This window comes from Arachis ipaensis, chromosome B06 (assembly GCF_000816755.2).
Source record: "Arachis ipaensis cultivar K30076 chromosome B06, Araip1.1, whole genome shotgun sequence".
Lineage (NCBI taxonomy): Eukaryota > Viridiplantae > Streptophyta > Magnoliopsida > Fabales > Fabaceae > Arachis > Arachis ipaensis.
The window spans coordinates 109412513-109419032 of NC_029790.2; the positions used below are offsets into that span (position 1 = coordinate 109412513).

Sequence of the window (6520 nt, forward strand, 5' to 3'; positions counted from 1 at the left end):
GAAAAGTACCTAATCTAAGCAACAAGATGAACCGTCAGTTGTCCAAACTCGAACAATCCCCGGCAACGGCGCCAAAAACTTGGTGCACGAAATTGTGATCATCAACAATGGTGCCAAAGGACTTGGAGCTCTTAAACGTGAATCACACTTTATCACAATTCCGCACAACTAACCAGCAAGTGCACTGGGTCGTCCAAGTAATACCTTACGTGAGTAAGGGTCGATCCCACGGAGACTGTCGGCTTGAAGCAAGCTATGGTCACCTTGTAAATCTCAGTCAGGCGAATTCAGATGGTGATGGAGAATTGATAATTAAAAGATAAATAAAATATAAAATAAAGATAGAGATACTTATGTAATTCTTTGGTTGGAATTTCAGATAAGCATATGAAGATGCTTTGTTCCTTCTGAACTTCTGCTTTCCTATTGCCTTCTTCCAATCATTCATACTCCTTTCCATGGCAAGCTTTATGTTGGGCGTCACCGTTGTCAATGGCTACTTCCCGTCCTCTCAGTGAAAACGTTCCAAATGCGCTGTCACCGCACGGCTAATCATCTGTCGGTTCTCGATCATGCTGGAATAGGATCCATTGATCCTTTTGCGTCTGTCACACGCCCAACAATCGCGAGTTTGAAGCTAGTCACAGTCATCCCTTCCCAGATCCTACTCAGAATACCACAGACAAGGTTTAGACGTTTCGGATCTCAGGAATGGCCGCCAATAATTCTAGCCTATACCACGAAGGTTCCAATCTGAGATTAGAAACCCAAGAGATACACACTCAAGCTTGTTTGCATGTAGAACGGAAGTGGTTGTCAGTCACGCGTTCATAGGTGAGAATGGTGATGAGTGTCACATAATCATCACATTCATCATGTTCTTGGGTACGAATGAATATCTTGGTGAAGAAATATACTTGAGTTGAATAGAAAAACAATAGTACTTGTATTAATTCATGAAGAACAGCAGAGCTCCACACCTTAATCTATGGTGTGTAGAAACTCCACCGTTGAAAATACATAAGAACAAAAGGTCTAGGCATGGCTGAATGGCCAGCCTCTTAAAGAGGGTTCAATCATCAAAACATGATTCCAAGATGATCAAAAGATGAAAATACAATAGTATAAGGTCCTATTTATAGAGAACTAGTAGCCTAGTGTTTACAGAAATCAGTAATTAATGCAGAAATCTTCTTCCGGGCCCACTTGGTGTGTGCTTGGGTTGAGCATTGAAGCTTCCATGTGTAGAGACTTTTCTTGGAGTTAAACGCCAGCTTTTGTGCCAGTTTGGGCGTTTAACTCCAGCTTTTGTGCCAGTTCCGGCGTTAAACGCCAAAATTCTTGAGCTGACTTGGAACGCCTATTTGGGCCATCAAATCTCGAGTAAAGTATGAGCTATTATATATTACTGGAAAGCCCAGGATGTCTACTTTTCAACGCAATTGAGAGCGCGCCAATTGGGCTTCTGTAGCTCCAGAAAATCCACTTCGACTGCAGGGAGGTCAGAGTCCAACAGCATCTGCAGTCCTTTTTCAGCCTCTGAATCAGATTTTTGCTCAGGTCCCTCAATTAAAATATACTAAAAACATACTAAAAACAATGACAAAAAGCGTATAAATTATCCGCTCATCAATCACCATATCTGGAAGAAGAATTTTCAAGAAGGTGATGAAGGTTTCCTCTACAACTCGAGGCTCAGATTCATGCTTGGGAAGCTCCGTTCAAGATGGGAAGGACCCTTCAAAGTGAAGGAGGTAAAGCCCTATGGTGTGGTGGAATTAATTGACCCTCAAAGTGAGGCAACTTTCAAGGTGAATGGCCATCGAGTGAAGAAGTACCATGGCTACAAATCGCCAAGGGAAGTGGAGGTTCTCCTACTTGAGGATGCACCAAAAGGAAAGGAAGCTTAAGCTCATGACCGTCCAACTTAAGGACGTTAAAGAAAAGTGCTAGGTGGGAGACACCCCACCATGGTAAAACCTTCCTTGTATATACTTTCTTACTTCTAGCTTTAGATTCTTTGTGAATTTTGTGTTTCTTGAATGTTGTGAGTTTGTCTTGAAATGCTAAATTTTGTTAATTTTGTTTAGAGTGTTGTGATATTCATTAAGATTTCATTCATCTTGGCAATTTTTGTTGAATTGGTTGTGTTGAAGAAAATGCTTCATCTTGAGTATTGTATGATTTTGTGAGTGTTTTCTTGACTTATCTAGCTGAATGATGCCAAGAATGTGTTAAATTGCCGTTTTCTATGTTGTAAAAAAAAGGGCACCCACGCGCAAGCGTGCTGTATGCGTGGTTCCACAACTCCTGGTACTAAAACCCGAGAGTTGTGCCCACTTTGTGCTCATTTTATGCCAAAGGCACAGCTGAGACCAACGCGTAAGCGTGGGTGACGCTTACGCGTCCCTTGCAATTTTGCACACCCACGCGTAAGCGTGGGTGACGCGTACGCGTCGGTTGTGTAATTTGAACTCTCCGGTACAAAAACCCGAGAGTTATGCCCACTTTATGCCTACTTTGTGCCAGGCGACCCACGCGTAAGCGTGGGTGACGAGTACACGTCATTCGCCATTTGGAAATCCACGCGTATGCCTGCTATGCGCGTACGCGTCGATTGTGCTGCTTGCAACTTCTAGTGCAAAACCCCGAGAGTTAGGCCTAATTTGTGCCAACTCTGTGCCCAAGGCATGATTCTGTCCACGCGTGCGTGTTGATGGTCGCGTACGCGTGCTTTCTCTTCTCGGCTACCCATGCGTATGCGTGGTAGACGCTTGCGCGTCGATTGTCTCATCCACGCGTACGCGTGGCGTGTGCGCACGCATTGACTGCCCGACGCAAATTAAACCCAGCGCGCCCTCTTTCTTTCTTCACTTCTCTTTCATTCTTCCCTCTTCATTCTTCCATTACCTTTTCCCTTCTTCTCCCATTTCCACCATTCTTGCCTCCAGCAACCCTCTTCGTTGGCCACCACCACCTCCGGCGGCCCCATAATTTCTTTCCGTCTCCTCTCATATCTTCAACCCACATTCCACTTTACTTTCTCTCCTTTCTCAAGGTTCTACTTCTACCTCTTCTTCTCTTTTGTCTTCTTTTAATTTTTCCTTTTCTTGTTACATTTAGTTGCATGTTTTTCCTGAATTTGATTACACTCTTGCTTTCCATCTCAGTTGCATGATTTTATTACTTGGTTCTTGCTTGTTGCTTTCTTTCTTTCCTTATTTTTCCATCGATGTTGAACTTGAGTTTTACCTTGCTTTGATGGATCCTCTTATTATTTCTTGATGCCTTTGTAACTATGTGGTGTTGTGTTATTGTTTGGTATTTCATTTGGGGTTCTACATGATTGATTTCTTTCTACTTGCTCATTGCTTGGATATTGTACACCAAGTGTTTAATGAAATGCACCTATACCATTTTGGGTCAATTTGACCTTATGCTTTCAACTTGGTGCTCCTTCTTCATAAACTTGCTCCTTTTTAAGAGCATCGAACCTATTTTGCTTTATGTTTGTCATCCTTATGCTCATTTACCATGACTTGCTTTTCTATTATTAATGCTTGAGTTTATCCTTCTCATGCCTTATCGCACGCTTTACTCACTCTTGCATCCCATGCTAAGTGTTGCTACCCATGATTCTATGATTGTTTTGATCACATGTTACAGCTGTCATGTCCTTAAGACACACCATCCCTTTTGGGCATCACTTTGCATTTGCATGATATTTTTCATAAGTTGATTCTTTGGGTTTAATGTTGCCCCTTTCCCTTCCTTTTTTAGGATGGCCACCAAGAAAGGTAAGGAGAAGGCGTCGAAGAAACCGGCCACAAAAAGGGCACCCCAAAAGTCAACCTCCAAGGTGCACCCTACACTAGGAGCTAAACCCCTCTCAAAGAAGGCAAAGACAATCGCTCCTATTGATGAAAAAGAGAAGAGCAATCCGGCAAGGGACTCCTCAAGGTTTCCCAACCGCTTCTGTGAACTTGTGTTCCCCGCCATGGTTGAGAGGAACTATCAGTCCGAGCATTGTGAATTTGCTTTCATGCATACTGATGCATGGAAACTTGTCTCTCAACAATTTTCCCTCGGCAAGTATACCGAATTGTTGTCAAGTAAAAACTCACAATAGAGTGAGGTCGAATTCCACAGGGATTGATTGGTCAAGCAACTTTAATTGGAGGAATGTTCTAGTTGAGCTAAGTAGAAATTGATTTGAGAATTGCAGGAAATTAAATGGCGGGAAAGTAAATGGCAGAAAATGTAATTGCTGGAAATAAAGAACTGAATGTAAATGACGTAAAGTAATGTGCAAAATCTTAAATGGGGAATGGGGAAGATGAGCATAAAAGTAAATGGCGGAAAGTAAAGAGAATGGGTAAGATCAGAAATGGAGAGTTCATTGGGTTTAGAAGATGTTGTATTCTCCGGATCAAGTTCATTTTCATTTCTTCCTCAATCAATGCATTCATTGATCTTCTTGGCAATCTTAAGTGATTGAATTCCAATTCCTTGGTAATTCAATATCTCAAATCTTGATCAATAGCCAATTCCTTGGTCTAATTGCTCATGAGAAGAGATGAAGTATGGTCACTGATTATACCACATGTATTTTCAAATCAAAGTATTGGGAGGATTATATGTCACCATATCCGTCCAAACCCCAATTTGGTCCAACATGAGAAAGCATTTCTAGCATGATCTCTTCATTCCTCTTCCAAGGTTCCGAAGAGATCCAAGTATGAATAGCTTCTTTTCCAAGACAACTACCCAATTGGATGAAGATTGAAAGCTTTTTAGTAAAATCAAGAGAAAAGAAAGAAGAAGAATAATGAAAACTATTATTGATCTATCAAATTACAACAGAGCTCCCTAACCCAATGAAAGGGGTTTAGTTGTTCATAGCTCTGGGAATAGAAAGCAAAGATGGAGAATACATTCTAAAAGTAAAACTAGAAGTTGCAGAGAAAGTAAAATTATATAGAGAGTAGTTCTCCAAATTCCAAAAGCCTTTTCTCTAGTTCAAAACTACTCCTATCTATACTACTCTTCTGATCTTCTAGTTGGCTCTTCAAGTCTTGGATATGGGCCTTTGGATCTCGAGTTGAAGTTTGGAATCTTCAATGGGCTCAGCTTTACGTGCAGAGAAAGTGTGAAGTAGGCATGGACTTTAGCTAGGACGTTAGTGGTGTTAACGTTAAGTGAAAATGTGGGTTCGAGAACGTTAGTGACGATCACCTTTTTCACTAACGTTCCAACCCAAAAATGATTCACATTAACTTCAACGTTAGTGGCACTAACGTGACCACTAACGTTGCCTCTTGGTCCATCGCAAGCGTTATTGGCGTTCACCTTTGCCAATAACGTTACTCTTAGCCCATCCTTTCCTCACGTTAGAGTTCACGTTAGTATAACTAACGTGGCTCTTAACGTGGCCATGCTTTAGCCTCGAGAGCGTTAGTGACACTTACCTTTGTCACTAACGCTCCAAACGCCTCACCTTCCCACGTTAGAGTTCACGTTAACTTAGTTAACATGACTCTTAACGTGTTGATGTTTGCCATCTCCAACGTTAGTGACAAAGGTGAGTGTCACTAACGTTGGCTCATCATGCTTGGCTCCACGTTACTCTCTCCACGTTAACTACCACGTTAATGTAGTTAACGTGGCAATTAACGTGGGCTATGATGGCTTCGAAAACGTTATTGGCGATCACTTTTCTCATTAACGTTGTAAGTTCATTCTCATTCCATGTTAGTGGTCACGTTAATTAGATTAACGTGGCTGCTCACGTGGCTCTTCCTTGCTTCCTTTGTCCTAAAATCAAGCAAATAAAATGCATCAAAGCTCTAATCCAAGTTATGAGATTATGCATCATCTATTTTATCATTCAATTCATGCATAATTCTCATAAAATCATGTAAAATTCATAATGTTTGCTTGAATCAAGATGTAAGTGATTATCTACCCAAAACTTGCTTATTTCCTAAGAAAATGCATGAAACTACCCTAAAACAGTAAAGAAAAGGTTAGTGAAACTGGCCAAAATACCCTGGCATCACAACTCTAAACTTAAAGCTTGCTTGTCCCTAAGCAAGTATTGAAACATGAGAATGATGAATGAAATGACAAGAGAAATGAGTCATTATTGTGGAAGTCATGTCCTTGGTTTTATGGGCACTACAAGAAAAATACCCATTCAGGTACACTTGAAAAGTGTAGCCAAAAGTGAAAAAAAATGATGCCTTAGGCTACGGCTATGCTTTTTGGGCTACGGCTACGCTTTTTGGAGTGATTCCTATTCGGCCGTTGCCTATTCTCAAAGGCTACGCTTTTCTGTACCAAGGGCTATGCTTTTGGCCTTTGAGAATAGGCTACGCTTTTCAAGTGATGCTGTCTAGGACCAAAGGCTACGCTTTTCAGCTTTCATTTTTCCAGAATAGGCTACGCTTTTCAACACTACTGCATCACTTGTAAAGCGTAGCCACATTGTATACCATAGCTACTTTTTATAAGCGTAACC

At 41.3% G+C, this 6520-nt stretch overlaps 1 long non-coding RNA gene across 1 annotated transcript in view; it reads right to left on the minus strand.

Moving 5' to 3' along the window:
* Window positions 1–6520, minus strand: part of LOC107648363 — an 18119-nt gene that overhangs the window by 8352 nt on the left and 3247 nt on the right. The window lies entirely within an intron of this gene.